The sequence below is a fragment of the Capra hircus genome (assembly GCF_001704415.2).
Source record: "Capra hircus breed San Clemente chromosome X unlocalized genomic scaffold, ASM170441v1, whole genome shotgun sequence".
Taxonomy (NCBI): Eukaryota; Metazoa; Chordata; class Mammalia; order Artiodactyla; family Bovidae; genus Capra; species Capra hircus.
Window position 1 is genome coordinate 47,767,582 of NW_017189517.1, and position 17,304 is coordinate 47,784,885.

Genomic DNA, 17,304 nt, shown 5'->3' on the forward strand with positions numbered 1-17,304 from the left:
AGAATCTACAAGCAATGTGGGATACCTGAGTTCAGTCCCTGGGTTGAGAAGATCCCCTGGAGAAGGAAATGGCAACCCACACAGATATTCTTGCCTGAGAAGTCCCAAGGACAAAGGAGCCTGGTGGGCTACAGTCCATGGGGTTGCAAAGAGTCAGACATGACTGAGTGGTTAATAATACACACACACGTGCAAACTCTTAATTGTAGCATGTGAGATCTGGTTCCCTGATGAGGGATGGAACCCAAGCTCTTTGCATGGGTGCAGGGAGTCTTAGCCACTGGACTACGAGGAAAGTCCCAAGATGATAATTTTTAACCAATTCCCTACTGTCTGGAAACCCTCGCTGTAACAACCAATCATAGTAAAGGTTAAACAACTTCCTGATTCTCACTTCAAAAGCCATCCTGTAACATCATGTTCCTGAGCTTCAGATCAGTTTTAAATTTGAATGCTACTGGTTGGTGAACGTTCTAATATGCATAATAAACTTACTATTTATTGGTTTGGTGGTTTTAATTTTGTATTTCTGGATTTCTGACAGGCTAATATATGCATTTATGTGTTGTTGCCCTGAGGCAATAAGAGGGCAAAGGACAGTGGTATTCCATGAAACTATCACTACATATGAGAACAGTACATGATCCAAAGTGTAGGTAACACTAATATACATCCTGTGCTTTAAAATAGATTCTCCTTACATAGTCCAAAAATGCTTTCAACACCTTCAAGAGTTATTTTAATGACACATTTGAAGTTGTTTGCTAGTACAACAAAAGGAAGTGACACTCCTTCCCACAAATAAGAAGACATTAGACCTTCTTCCAGAGCTACTGAGATTGAGTGTCACTTGCCAACTCCACTGCATTGTGATGTTTTTTATGAAATAGGGAGACTATGTTTTATCCATCCAAAATTTTCTGGATGAATTACAGTTTATTTATACATTTACTGACTGAAGGACATCTTGATTATTTTCAGGTTTTGGAAATTACAAATAAAGCTTCTGTCAGCATCCAAGTGGAGGTTTTTGTGTGAACATATGTTTACAGCTAATTTGGTAAATAGCAAGGAGTGAAATTGCTGGATCATATGGTAAAGGCCCAGCTGAATTCCAAAGTAGCTTTGTCGTCCCGTAAGAAATAAATGAGAGTTCCTATTGTTACACATCCTCACCCTCATTTGTGGTTTACAGTGTTCTGGATTTTTTGCCATTCTAGTAACTATATAGTGGAGAAGCAAATGGCAACCCACTCCAGTATTATTGCCTGGAGAATCCCATGGACAGAGGAACCTGGTGGGCTGCTGTCCATGTGGTCGCACAGAGTCGGAAATGACTGTAGTGACAGCAGCAGCAGCAGTAGCAGCAGCTATATAGTGGCATCTCATTGTTTTAACTTTCAATTCCTTAATGACATCTCATGTGGAGCCCCCTTTGTAAAGTTATTTGACCCCTGTATATCATCTCTGGCTTTTCCTTCATTTTTTTCCCTCCAAATTTTGTCACTTAGTTTATCCCACTCATATTAAAAACATCTATATTTTAAATGTACATACTATAATCTTCTGATGATTGTTAACTTTTGATTCTTAACTGTGTAATTAAGCCTTTACTGTCTGCAAAACTCCTCATTATGTACTTGGGAACACTGGTTTCCTAGCAGTACTGGCTCCATTCCTCTAAAAAAAAGAAATATCCCTTATTCATGATATTTTTTAGCTTTCTCAAATTATAGAATTGTGTGTTATTGGAGGCAAATATGGATGACTCTTCAGTGTTTTTAACTATTAATTCTACTTGATCGTGAAGTTTAAGATATGTCTTAAATTTTGTTTTCAAAGAGGATAATAAATTAAATACGAACTATTGAAGTTTTTGTGGAATATTAAAGTTGAATAGTCATAAGACTATTGAAGTTTATATTTTAATCACCCAGCATAGGCTTTTTCTTCCCTTCCTCAACAATGGGCTCCTAAGCTTCAATCGTCAACATTTTCATGCGTGTAAATTTCCCTTCTCCATTTCTGAGCAGTTTCATGTTTCTTAGGAAGAATAAATGGAAATGCCAGGATTATGCTGCCAAAATTGTTCTAAGTAATCATGGATAGTGTTTCAGTAAATGTTTGTTGACATTTTCAGGTATCTAGAAATAAAAGATGGGAAAAAATGCAGTCACTAGCAGGTTTGGATGATGAGTGAGAAATCACTATAGATGAGCTCTATATATTCATCAGCAATTTCCAGCAATTCCTGCAATGAACAGCACTAAAATAAATATCCTTATATCAACTGCTAGCTTGATATCTCTCTTGATAGTTTTATGTGATTTCAGCAGCTATGCAGTGCTGGCACGGCAAGTGGTAGCTGTGCAGTGCTTGAGCGGTGAGTGCTGGAGAGGAGATACCCCACGTCCAAGGTCAGGAGTAGTGGCTGAACTTCGCTGGACCAGCCGTGTGGAGATACACCATGTCCAAGGTCAGAGAAACCCCAGTAAGATGGTAGGCACTGGAGCAGCTGTGAGGAGATACCCTACGTCCAAGGGCAAAGGAAAAGCACCAGAAAGATGGTGGGAGGGGCGAATTCATGTTTAGAATAGAACCCCATTACCAACAGAGACACTCAGAGAGCTCAAACAAACCTTGTGCACACCACAACCAAGGGATTCCACAGAGACTGAGACAGAACTGTGTTTGAGCATCTCCTGTGGAGGTACTGGTTGGCAGTGGTCTGCCACAGGGACAGGGACTCTGGGCTTGGATATGACATAAGTCTTCTTGGAGGAGGTTGCCATTAACCCCATCATAGAACTGCCAGAACTCACATAAGACTGGGAAATAAACTGTTGGAGGAAACAACAGAGCCTTGTGAACCAGGAAACAGAAGAAAGGAACATTGACCCCACAGGAGACTTACCTGTGGGTGTTTGGGAATTTCCAGCGAAGAATTGGGTTGGTGGTGGCCTGCTGCAGGGTTGGGGGTATGGCCTCTTTCAGTAAATTCTTGGGATATTTTGAAGGAGGTCACCATTATCTTCATTACCTCTACCATAGTTTCAGTTCAGTTCAGTCACTCAGTCGTGTCTGACTCTTTGTGACCACATGAACTGCAGCATGACAGGCCTCCCTGTCCATCACCAACTCCCAGAGTTCACTCAAAATCACGTCCATCGAGTCAGTGATGCCATCCAGTCATCTCATCCTCTGTCGTCCCCTTTTCCTCCTGCCCCCAATCCCTCCCAGCATCAGAGCCTTTTCCAGTAAGTCAACTCTTCACATAAGGTGGCCAAAGTACTGGAGTTTCAGCTTTAGCATCATTCTTTCCAAAGAACACACAGGACTGATCTCCTTAGGAATGGACTGGTTGGATCTCCTTGCAGTCCAAGGGACTCTCAAGAGTCTTCTCCAACACCACAGTTCAAAAGCATCAATTCTTCAGTGCTCAGCGTTCTTCACAGTCCAACTCTCACATCCATACATGACTACAGGAAAAACCATAGCCTTGACTAGACGGATCTTTGTTGGCAAAGTAATGTCTCTGCTTTTGAATATGCTATCTAGGTTGCTCATAACTTTCCTTCCAAGGAGTGAGTGTCTTTTAATTTCATGACTGCAATCACCATCTGCAGTGATTTTGTAGCCCCCCAAAATAAAGTCTGACACTGTTTCCACTGTTTCCCCATCTATTTCCCATGAAGTGATGGGACCAGATGCCATGATCTTAGTCTTCTGAATGTTGAGCTTTAAGTCAACTTTTTCACTCTCTTTCACTTTCATCAAGAGACTTTTTAGTTCCTCTTCACTTTCTGCCATAAGGGTGGTGTCGTCTGCATATCTGAGATTATTGATATTTCTCCCGGCAATTTTGATTTCAGCTTGTGCTTCTTTCAGCCCATTTTTTCTCATAGTGTACTCTGCATAGAAGTTAAATAAGCAGGGTGACAATATACAGCCTTGCCGTACTCCTTTTCCTATTTGGAACCAGTCTGTTTCTTGTCCAATTCTAACTGTTGCTTCTTGACCTGCACATAGGTTTCTAAAGAGGCAGGTCAGGTGGTCTGGTATTCCCATCTCTTTGAGAATTTTCCAGTTTATTGTGATCCACTCCATAGTTTGGCCCCAGGTAAATGGCAGGAAGGGAACACAGTTCAACCCATCAACAGAAAATTGTATTAAAGATTTACTGAGCATCGCCCCGCCCATTAGAAAAACAACCAGTTTCCCCCTCAGTCTGTCTCTGCCATCAGGAAGTTTTCATAAGCCTCTTATCCTTTTCCATCAGAGGGCAGACAGAAAATCTGCCCTCAGATTTTTTTCAAAGATTGTTAAAATCACAATCACCGAAATACTAACCAATCTAATCACATGGACCACAGCCTTGTCCAACTCAATGAAACTGGAAGCCATGCCGTGTAGGGCCACCCAAGGAAGACGGGTCATGGTGGAAACTTCTGACAAAACGTGGTCGCTAGAAAAGGGAATAGCAAACCACTTCAGTATTTCTCCACTGAGAACACCATGAACAGTATTAAAAGGCAAAAAGATAGGGCACTGAAAGATGAACTCCCTAGGTCAGTAGGTGACCACTATGCTGCTGGAGATCAGTGGGGAATTAACTACAGGAAGAATGAAGAGGCAGAGCCAAAGCAGAAACAACACCCAATTGTGGGTGTGACTGGTGGTGGAAGCAAGGTCCGATGCTGTAAAGAGCAATATTGCATAGGAACCTGGAATGTTAAGTCCATGAATCAAGGCAAACTGGAAGTCATCAAACAGGTGATGGCAAGAGTGAAAGTCGAGATTTTAGAAATCAGTGAACTGAAGGACTAGAATGGGTGAATTGAGCTCAGATGACCATTATATCTACTACTGTGGGCAAGAATCCCTTAGAAGAAATGGAGTAGCCATCAGAGTCAACAAAAGATTCTGAAATGCAGTACTTGAATGCAGTCTCAAAAGTGACAGAATGATTTCTGTTCATTTCCAAGGCAAACCATTCAATATCATGATATTCCAAGTCTATGCCCCGACCAGTAAAGCTGAAGAAGCTGAAGTTGAACCGTTCTAAGAAGATCTACAAGATCTTATAGAATTAACACCCCCAAAAGATGTACTTTTCATTATAGGGGACTGGAATGCAAAAGTAGAAAGTCAAGAAACACCTGGAGTAACAGGAAAATTTGGCCTTGGAGTACAGAATGAAGCAGGACAAAGGCTAATAGAGTTCTGCCAAGAGAATGCACTGGTCATAGCAAAAACCCTCTTCCAACAACACGAGAAGACTCTACACATGGACATCACCAGATGGTCAACACCGAAATCAGATTGATTATATTATTTGCAGCCAAAGACGGAGAAGCTCTATACAGTAAGCAAAAAGAATGGGAGCTGACTGTGGCTCAGATCATGAACTCCTTATTGCCAGATTCAAACTCAAATTGAAGAAAGTAGGGAAACCACTAGACCATTCAGGAATGATCTAAAAAAAGTACCTTTCAATTATACAGTGGAAGTGACAAATAGATTATTGGATTAGATCTGATAGACAGACTGCCTGAAGAAATATGGAGGGAGGTTCCTGACATTGTATAGGAGGCAGTGATCCAGACCATTCCAAGAAAAGCAAAAAGGCAAGATGGTTGCCTGAGGAGGCCTTACAAATAGCTGTGAAAAGAAATGAAGCAAAAAGTAAAGAAGAAAAGGAAAAATATACCCATTTGAATGCAGAGTTTCCAAGAATAGCAAGAAGAGATAAGAAAGACTTCCTCAGAGATCAATGCAAATAAATAGAAGAAAGCAAAAATGGGAAAGACTGGAGATTTCTTCAAGAAAATTAGAGATACCAAGGGAACAATCATTCAAAGATGGGCTCAATAAAGGACAGAAATGGTAGGGACCTAACAGAAGCAGAAGATATTAAGAAGATGTGGCAAGAATACGTGGAAGAACGGTACAAAAAAAGATCTTCAAGACCAAGATAATCACGATGGTGTGATCACTCACCTAGAACGAGACACCTGGAATGTGAAATCAAGTGGGCCTTAGGAAGCATCACTATGAACAGAGCTAGTGGAAATGATGAAATTCCAGTTGAGCTATTCCAAATCCTAGAAGATGATGCTGTGAAATTGCTGCACTCAATATGCCAACAAATTGGAAAGCTCAGCAGTGGTCACAGGACTGCAAATGGTCAATTTTCATTCCAATTCCAAAGAAAGGCAATGCCAATGAATGCTCAAACTACCGCACAATTGCACTCATCTCAGACGCTAGTAAAGTAATGCTCAAAATTCTCCAAGCCAGGCTTCAGCAATACGTGAACTGTGAAGTCCCAGATGTTCAAGCTGGATTTAAAAAAGGCAGAGGAACCAGAGATCAAATTGCCAACATCCTCTGGATCATTGAAAAAGCAAGATAGTTCCAGAAAAACATTGATTTCTGCTTTATTGACTATGCCTAAGCCTTTGACTGTGTTGATCACTATAAACTGTGGAAAATATTGAAAGAGATCGGAATGCCAGAACACCTGACCTGCCCCTTGAGAAACCTGTATGCAGGTCAGGAAGCAACAGTTAGAACAAGACATGGAACAACAGACTGGTTCCTAATAGCAAAAGGACTATATCAAGGCTGTATAATGTCACCCTGCTTATTTAATTTATTTGCAGAGTACATCATGAGAAACGCTGGGCTGGAAGAAGCAAAAGCTGGAATTAAGATTGCTGGGAGATATATCAGTAACCTCAGTGATGTCCAGTTTCTATGTACTATCTGTTGGCAAGGCTACCCTTCTTCCATTGAACTGCTCTTGCAACATTATTATTATTATTATTATTTTAAAGAACACTGGGTTGAGCATATTTGTGTGGATGTACTTCTGGATATTCCATTATTTTCTGTTGATCTATGAATCTTTCCCTTCATTATATCACACTATTTCAAGTATTGTAGCTATATAATAGAATTTAATATCAAGTTAAATGCTTTTACCTACTTTCTTCTTCCTTGTCAATAAAATTTTAGCAATTTTACATACAAATATAATAATAAGCTTGTGTATAAATATAAAAAATTTCTTATTGTGATAGGAAATGAATAAATGCAGAGATAGATATGGGTAGAAATGGCATCTTTACAGTGTTAAAGTTTCCAACACACGTCTCTCAATTTATTTAGGCCTTCTTTGATTTTTGTCATCTATATCTATCATCTTCAGCATTTTCAGTGTTTAATTAATATATGATATTTCTTTAAATGCTTGATAGAATTCCCCAGTAAATCATCACAACGTAGAAATTTCTTTTTTGAGAAAATTTAAATTATACTTCCAATTTTATCAATGGTTAAAAGCTACTTATGTTGACTATTTTATCTTTGTGAAATTTGTAGTTTTGTGGTTTTTGAGGAATTTGGTGTCAAATTTATGAAAATGATGTTGCTTGTGGCATTTTGTAATTATTTTTTTCCATTAAACTATGTTACCTGTTTATTCAGAAATTAGGTAGAGTGATAATGAAAATAAAATGAATAAAGAGGTGCAATACATCTTTTAAAAATTGAATTATAGCAGGTTGCCAAAGAATGGTCAACCTACCACACAATTGCACGTATCTCACATGGTAGTAAAGTAATGCTCTAAATTCTCCAAGCCAGGCTTCAGCAATACGTGAACCGTGAAATCCCTGATGTTCAAGCTGGTTTTAGAAAAGGCAGAGGAACCAGAGATCAAATTGCCAACATCCGGTGGATCATGGAAAAAGCAAGAGAGTTCCAGAAAAAAACATCCATTTCTGCTTTCTTGACTATGCCAAAGCCTTTAACTGTGTGGATCACAATAAACTGTGGAAAATTCTGAAAGAGATGGGAATACAAGACCACCTGACCTGCCTCTTGAGAAACCTGTATGCAGGTCAGGAAGCAACAGTTAGAACTGGACATGGAACAGACTGGTTCCAAATACGAAAAAGAGTACATCAAGGCTATATATTGTCACCCTGCTTATTTAACTTCTATGTAGAGTACATCATGAGAAATGCTGGGCTGGAAGAAACACAAGTTGGAATCAAGATTGCTGGGAGAAATATCAATAACCTCAGATATGCAGATGACACCACCCTTATGGCAGAAAGTGAAGAGGAACTAAAAAGCCTCTTGATGAAAGTGAAAGAGGAGAGTGAAAAAGTTGGCTTAAAGTTCAACATTCAGAAAACTAAGATCATGGCATCTGGTCCCATCACTTCATGGGAAATAGATTGGGAAACAGTGGAAACAGTGTCAGAATTTATTTCGGGGGGCTACAAAATCACTGCAGATGGTGACTGCAGCCATGAAATTAAAAGACACTCCTTGGAAGAAAAGTTATGACCAACCTAGATAGCATATTAAAAAGCAGAGATATTGCTTTGCCAACAAAGGTCTGTTTTGTCAAGACTATGGTTTTTCCAATGGTCATGTATGGATTTGAGAGTTGGATTGTGAAGAAAGCTGAGTGCCAAAGAATTGATGCTTTTGAACTGTGGTGTTGGAGAAGACTCTTGAGAGTCCCTTGGATTGCAATGAGATCCAACCAGTCCATCCTAAAGGAGATCAGTCCTGGGTGTTTATTGGAAGGAGTGATTTTGAAGCTGAAACTCCAATACTTTGGCCACCTCATGCGATGAGTTGACTCTTTGGAAAAGTCCCTGATGCTAAGAGGGTTTGGGGCAGGACGATAAGGAGATGACAGAGGATTAGATGGCTAGATGGCATCACCGACTCGATGGTCATGAGTTTGGGTAAACTCTGGGAGATGGTGATGGATAGGGAGGCCTGGCGTGCTCTGATTCATGGGGCCGCAAAGAGTCGGACATGACTGAGCGACTGAACTGAACTGAATATTGTATTAGTTTCAGGTATAAAGCAAAGTGATTCAGTTATATTTTTTCAGACTGTATTCCATTATAGGTCATTACAATGTACTGAATATAATTCCCTGTGCTATACAGTAAACAATAATTTTTTTCTGTTATATGTATAATACTATGTTAATCCCATACTCCTAATCTGTCCCTCTTTTCCTCCCTCTACCCATTGATAAGAATGTTTTCTAAGTCATTTAGTGAGTCTGTTTCTGGTTTGTATATATAGATTCATTTGCATTTTTTGTTAAATACCACATAAATAATATCACATCTGTAGTGCTTTATTATGGACATATTTTTAATGATAAATTAGGGAAAAACGTGGTGAAATTTTTATTGAGATATAATTGATATGTTGTTCAGCCATTAAGTCGAGTCTGACTTTTTGTGACCCTGTGAACTGCAGCACCCCAGTCTCCTCTCTCTTCCACTATCTCTCAGAGTTTCCTCAAATTTATGTCCATTTCTGATGCTATCTAAGCATTATTCTCTATGACTCCTTTGTCCTTTTTCCTTCAATCTTTCCTGCTGTTCAGGTCTTTTCCAGTGAGTTGACTCGGCATCAGGTGGCCAAAGCATTTGAAATTCGGCATCAGCATCAATCCTTCCAATTAATATTCAGGGTTGATTTCCTTTAGGATTGACTGGTTGGATCTTGCTGTCCAAGAGATGCTCAAGAGCTTTCTCCAGCACCATAGTCCTAAAGCATCAATTTTTCAGGGCTCAGTGTTTTTTATGGTCCAAGTCTCATATCCATACATGACTACTGGAAAACCCATAGCTTTGACTATATGGACCTTTGTCGGCAAAATGATGTCTCTGCTTTTTAACACATTGTCTAGGTTTGTCATAGTTTTCATTCCAAGGAACAAGTGTATTTTCATTTACTGGCTGAAGTCATCATCAGAAGTGATTGTGGAGCCTGAGAAAATAAAATATGCCAGTTTCCACTTGTGCCCCTTCTATTTGCCATGAAGTGATGGGACGGGATGCCATGATCTTAGTTGGTTTAGTGTTGAGTTTATAATTGATATACAACACTATAATAGTTACAGATATGCAACATAATGATTTAATATTTGTATATATTGTACCATAATAAGTCGAGTTAACATCTATTATTGTGCATAATTACAGAATCTTTTCTTGTACTGACAATTTTAAGATTTATTCTTATAACAACTTTCAAACAAGCAATACAGTATTACTAACTATAGTTGACATCCTGTGCATTGCATCACCATGATTTACTTAATTTATAACCAGAAATTTGTACTTTTTACCCCCTTCAACCATTTTGGCCATCCACCTATCCTCTCATTTCTGACAACCAACAGTTTGTTTTCCTTAAATATGAGCTTATTGTTCTGTTTTGTTTTGATTCCACATATAGTTGAGATCTTATTGTTCTTGTTTTGACTTATTTCACTCAGCATAACACTCTCAGGGCCCTTCTATGTTGTTGCAAGTGGCAAGATTTCATTCTTTTTAAAAGCTGAATAATATTCCTCTGTGCATGTGTATGTATATATGTGTATCACATTTTCTTCATCCATTCATCTATCAGTGGACACTTACCTTGGCTGTTGTAAATAATGCTGCACTGAATTTGGGATTGCATATTTCTGTTCAAGTGGGTATTCCTGTTATTTTCATATATATACCCAGAAATGGAATTGCCAGAGCATATAGTGGCTCTATTTTAATTTTTTGAGGCACCTGCATATTGTTTTCCATAATGGCTGTACTAATTACCTTTGCATCAAGAGTGTACAAGGGTTTCCTTTTTTCTATGTCTTTATCAACACATTATTCCCTGTCCTTTTGATAATCAATATTCTGACAAGTATAAGGTTTTATCTAATTGTGATTTTGATTTGCATCTCCTTGATGATTAGAGATGTTGAGTATCTTTTCATGTACCACTTGTTGTTAGAGGTTTGTCAATTTTTTAAGTCAATTTTTGTTGCATTGATTTCCTCTACTATTTTCCTATTTTCAATTTCACTGATATCTCTTGTTTTCTCTATTGTTTCCTTAATTCTTCAAGAATTTTCCAACATATATTTAGGAAATACAGAGTATTTCCATGTACTGTTTAGGATTATGTTGTTTTTGGAAAATTTCCTCTTTTTTCCTGCTATTGATTTCTAGTTTGATACCATTATGGACAAAGAAATAATATACAAAAGTGTATTCTGCTGTTGTTGAGTAGACTGTTCTTTGAACACCAGTAAGATTCTATTATTTGATGTGTTTCTGAGTCATTTTATATTTTTGCTGATTTTTCTCTTTAGTAGTCCTATTAATTGCAGAGAATGGGGTGTTGAAGTCATAATCTACAACTGTGAATGTCTATTTCTGCTTTCAGTTCTGTCAGTTTTTACTGATCTATTTTGAACCTTCATTGTTTGTTGCACAGACATTTAAGATCATTGTACCTCTCTGGTATATTGATCATTTTATCATTATGTAATGTTGTTCTTTGACTGTAATATTTTTTTCATTCTAATGTCTACTTTATCTGATGCTAATATAGCCATTCCTGCTTTATTTTGATGAATGTTTATGTGGTACATGCATACCTCATTTTACTGTACTTCTTTTTATTGAACTTCACAGATATCATAGTTTTTACAAATTAAAGACTTGTGGCAAGCCTGCATTAAACAATCTTATTGATATCATTTTTCTAACAAGATTTATTCACTTTGTGCCTCTGTGTCACATTGTGGTAATTTTTGCAACATATGCATTTTTCATTATTATTATATTTTAATGGTATTGTATGATCAGTGATCTTTGATGTTACTATTTTAATTATTTTAGGGTGTCAGAAAATGTGCCCACATAAGATAGCTAACTTAATAAATGTGTGTGTTCTGACTATTCTCTCATCTCTCTCATTTTCCTCGGCCTCCATATTCCCTGAAGCACAGCAATATTGAAAATAGACCAGTTAGTAGCCCAATGTTGTTGTTGTTCAGTCACTAAGTCCTGCCCAACTCTTTGCAATCCCATGGACTATAGCACTTCAGGTTTTGCTGTCCTTCACTAACTCCCTGAGTTTGCTCAGATTAATATCCATTGAGTTGATGATGCCATCCAACTATCTCATCCCCTGTTACCTTTGAACCCTCCTATTCTCAATCCTTCCCAGCATCAGGGTCTTTTTTAATGAGTCAGTTCTTCGCATCAGGTGGCCAAAGTATTGGAACTTCAGCTTCAGCATCAGTCTTTCCAATGAATATTCAGTGTTGATTTTCTTTAGGATTGACTGCTTTGATCTCCTTTCAGTCCAAGGGACTCTCAAGAGTCTTCTCCAACACGACAGTTCAAAGACATCAATTCTTTGGTGTTCAGCTTTGTTTATGGTCCAACTCTTACATCCATACCTGACTACTGGGAAAAAAAAATACCTTTGGCTAGACAGACCTTTGTTGGCAAAGTGATGTCTCTGCTTTTTAATACACTGTCTGGGTTTGTCATAGCCTTTCTTCCAAGGAGCAAGGGTCTTTTAATTTCATAGCTTCAGTTACCATCCACAGTTATTTTGGAGCCCAAGGAAATAAAATCTTCCATTGTTTTCACATTTTCCCCATCTATTTGCCTTGAAGTGATGGGCCTAAATGCCATGATCTTAGTTTTTTGAATGCTGAATTTTCAACCAGCTTTTTCACTCCCATCTTTCACCCTCATCAAGAGGCTCTTCAGTCCCTCTTCACTTTCTGCCATTAGAGTGGTATCTTCTGTATATTTGAGGTTGTTATTTCTCTCAGCTATATTAATTCCAGCTTCAGATTCATCCATCCTGGCAGCATTTCCCATGATGTACTCTACATATAGGGGTTTCCCATGTGGCTCAGTAGGTAAAGAATCCACCTGCAATGCAGTAGTTCCAGGGGATGCAGGTTTGATTCCTGGGTCTGGAAGATCCCCTGGAGGAGGACATGGAAACCCACTCCAGTATTCTTGCCTGGAGAATCCCATGGATAGAGGAACCAGGCAGGCTACAGTCAATAGGGTTGCAAAGAGTCAGACACAACTGAAGCGACTGAGCACACATACACTCTACATACAGGTTATATAAGCAGAGTTGCAATATACAAACTTGCAGTACTCCTTTCCCGATTTTGAACCAATCCATTGTTTCATGTCTGGTTCTAGCTGTTGCTTCTTGATCTGCACACAGGTTTCTCAATAGAAAGCTAAGGTGGTCTGGTATTCTCATCACTAAGAATTTTTCATGGTTTGTTGTGATCCACAGTCAACAGTCTTCATGTAGTCAATGAAGTAGAAGTAGATTTTTTGGAACTCACTTGTTTTTTCTATGATTCAATTGATGTTGTCAACTTGATCTCTGGTTCATTTTCTAAATCCAGCTTGCACAACTGGAAGTTCTTGGTTCACATACTCTTGAAACCTAACTTCAAGATTTTTGAGCATTACCTTGATAGCATGTGAAATGCCCACAATTTTCTGGCAGTTTGAACATTCTTTGGCATTGCCATTTCTTTGAAATTGTAAGCAAAACTTGACCTTTTCCAGTCCTGTAACTATCACTGAGTTTTCCAAGAGTGATCACACTATTGTGGTTATCTGGGTCACTAAGACATTTTTTTCTACAGTTTTTCTGTGTATTCTTGCCATTTCCTCTTAATCACTTATCCTTCTGTTAGGTCTTTGCCATTTCTGTGTTTATTGTGCCCATTTCTGAATGTAATATTATATTGATACCTCCAATTTTCTTTAAGAGATCTCTAATCTTTCCCATTTTATTGTTTTCATCTTTTTTTTTTTTCTTTTTTGCATTGCTTACTTAAAAAGGCTTTCTTAGCTCTCCTTGCTATTCTCTAGAACTCTGCATTCATTTGGGTATATATTTAACTTTCTCCTTTGCCTTTCACTTTTCTTTTTTCAGTTATTTATAAGACTTCTTCAGGCAATCATTTTGCATTATCATATTTCTTTTTCTTTGGGATGGTTTTGGTCACCACCTCTTTTATTATGTTACAAACCTCTGTCCATAGTTCTTTAAGCACACTGTCTATTAGATGTAGCCCCTTGAATCTATTTGTCACCTTTACTGTATAATTCTAAGGGATTTAATTTAGGTCATACATGAATGGTCTAGTGTTTACACCAATTTTCTTCAATTTAAACCTGAATTTTGCAGTAAAGAGCTCATGATCTGAGCCACAATCAACTTAAGGTCTTATTTTTGCTGGCTGTATAGAGCTTCTCAATGACTTCAAAATGTTCACAATGAAAAGAAGAGTTGTACATCTCTCACTTTAAATCAAGAGCTAGAAATATGCTTCGTGAAAAAGGCATGTAAAAAGCCAGTGTAGGTTGAAACCTAAACCTCTTGAACCAAATAGCTAGCCAGTTCAGCTAGCTGTGAATGCAAAGGAAAAGTTCTTGAAGCTAACTAAAAATGACATTCCAGTGAATACATGAAGGATAAGAAAGCAGAATATACTTATTCTTGACAAGGAGAAAGTTTTAGTAGTCTAGTTAGAAGAACAAATCAGTCACAACCTTCCCTTGAGCCAAAGTCTAATCCCGAGCAAGCACCTAACTTTATTCCACAAAGAGGTTCAAATGTCTACATTCAAAGGAATTTGGAAATTGATTCTAACCCTCATGGATGACTTTGAGGGATTCAAGACATCAGTGGAGGAAGTAACGGCAGATGTAGTGGAAATAGCAAGAAAACTAGTGTGAATAAGTGATAACCATTCAGTCATGTCCGACTCTTTGTGATCCCACGGACTGTAGCCTACCAGGCTCCTCTCTCCATGGAATTCTCCAGGCAACAATCCTGGAGTGGTGCCAAAAAATATCTTCAGTCATAGAAATGAAGGAAGTCATCTTTTGTCTTCAGACAGTCTCCAGAATTGTCTGAATAAGAGAAAGATAGCATTTGCTGCAGTCCTACCCTTACACCACTCATATAAACTTATATCTCACTTAATGTACACTCTGTCTTATCACTGATCCTTTATGGTAGTTCCCAGTTGTAATTCCTTGAGGAAGAAAGGAATACAACAGAAGGGTAAATGGGATAACCATTAGTACCTGATGCTATACTTTTCCTGATATTGTTCTTTTGCTTTACCATAAATTCTAAATTTTCTTTCTCTATCTTCAGAATGCAATCCTGGTCTGAGTTGTCTGCCAAGTTGAGATACCTAAACCTTCATCTCTAAAAGATTTAAGCCTTCTGTATACCTGTTCTTATCAGTCTGTCATTGCTACAATTTTTCTCTTCTTATTAATATCCAGTATGGAAGCACAAAATGGAATCTGAATGACTATCCCCGTTATGGGGCAGTAATCATAGCTCTTTGTGAAATTATTTTCAATTACCACTACTGGTATGTAAGACTTTCTTTTGCTACTGTTCTACTTGTAGAAGAAACCCAAAGAGACCCATTTCAGCCATAGATTTTGATTTTATAGGCCTCTTCTTGTGTTCACTAATGGAAGCTGCTTCTGTGGGAAGCAGGAACCATGGAACCTAAAGTTGCTGGAAAAGAAATCATAAATTCCTCAATGCTGGCGAGTGTGCCATTTCTACTCCTACCACTTTGTTCCTAAATCATTGTGTTCTATCTTTAGGGGAACAGCACAATAAAATTTACATTAGCTTAAGGGATAAATTATATCCTGAAGAAGAGTATAACATCTGAGAATATTTCCAAGCCGGTACCTTAGTAGCACCATCAAGAGACTGTTTCAATGTTCCATAAGGCTGGCAGATTCTGGGTGATACAATATATGGTATAAGCGATGAATTCTGTGATCTTATGCTAATTGTGGTGGCATTTTTGCTAAAAACAAATAAACAAACAAACAACAACAAAACTGTCCCCTTGTTCCAAGGTTGTATTATGTGGAGCTCAGGGTGAGTAAATTTGACACTGTGAGTCCCTGAGTAGTACTGCTAACAGAAACAGTATGAACAGACAAAACACATCCACGCTAAGAATTAATGTCACTCTTAGTAAGGACCATCCTCTCTTGTGGAAAGAGTTGTATGTAATCAACTTCCTACCATGTGTCTGGTTGTTGTTCTTTTTGACGGGCTTACTATATTAAGAGCCCAGTCTCAGTCTTTGCTGTTTACAGATCAAATATTTAGCAGTGGAAATAGGTAAATTAGCCTTGATGAGATTGAGTCTATGCTTTTGAGCCTATGCACAATTGCCACTTTTGTTACCATGTGTCATGGTTGTGTAGTAACCCCTCCCCAAAATATATGCCCACATCAAATTCCTAGAACCTGTAAATGTTGCATTATTTGGAAAAATGATCTTTGCATATGCAATTAAGATAAGAAACTTGGGATCAGTGTGAATTATCTGGGTTGGTTCTGAATTCACTGACAAGTGTGTTGTAAGAGACGCCCAGTAGAGACATAGACAGGAAAGGAGGAGGTAATGTGAAGGAGGCAGAGATGGAAGTAATGCAGCAACACACCAATGAAGGCCAAAGTTTGCCAGCAGTCACCAAAGGCCATGAAAGAGGTATAAAATCAATTCTTCTCCAAAGCTTTGGGAGAGAGTACAACCTGGTTGATATCTTGATTTTGGACAGCTCCTTAATTGTGAGATAAATAAATAAATTTTCATTGTTTTTAGCCACCAAATTTGAGGTGATTTTTTAAGGCTGGCCTAAAAAACCTATACTATGATTACTGTATTCATAATTTCATTCTCTAAGCCATTGGGTGGCAGAGAAGATAAACTAGAAGAAACCCACTAAAACAGTCATTCAATCCACTCGGTTGCTTAATGCCTCCTGTACAGTGGTCTCAGGTGAGCATTGACTTGAGGCAATGATCTGCACACTTTGTTCCTACTCCTATAGTCTCAGTCACATTTTCTCTCTCCAACTTCATGATCTTCAGTCTTCAAATCTTGCTCATTCCAGACTTCCAGTGATCAGCCAAATTATTCCTCCTTACTTTGGTGGAGAGAGTGCCCTCTGGAGCCTGCTGAGGAAGACGTTCAGATCATAAGTTTCATGGTCTCCCATAGTTAATCCACCATTTTTTGGCTTCTAACTCCTTCACTGATGCCTTGGCAAGGCAGTTCAGACATATATACCTCATTTTCAGTGGAGAATTGCCGGGGGCCAGCATGAGGAATTCCACCCATGGCAAAGGTCATGAGGAAAGAGGCTTGGCATACGCAAAGGCGTGATCAAGCCTCAGGAAACCCCGTTCCTGAGCATCTAACCCCAAAACCAGAGTCTGTTTTATGCTCTCACCTACACCTCTGACTTTATGGGGGGCTCTCCCCCATAACCGTTTCTCTCAGAGATGCAGCTCCAAGGCAATAAAAATTCCTGGGTGTGACAAGAGTGTTTCAGCTTACGGATTCCTTTGAAGGTTATCTAG

General features: G+C 38.5%; 1 pseudogene; it reads right to left on the minus strand.

Annotated features, from left to right (window-relative positions):
- The window catches only part of LOC102190387, a 41,244-nt pseudogene extending 24,304 nt beyond the window's left edge, over positions 1–16,940 (minus strand).
- Positions 16,941–17,304: the final 364 nt, after the last annotated feature.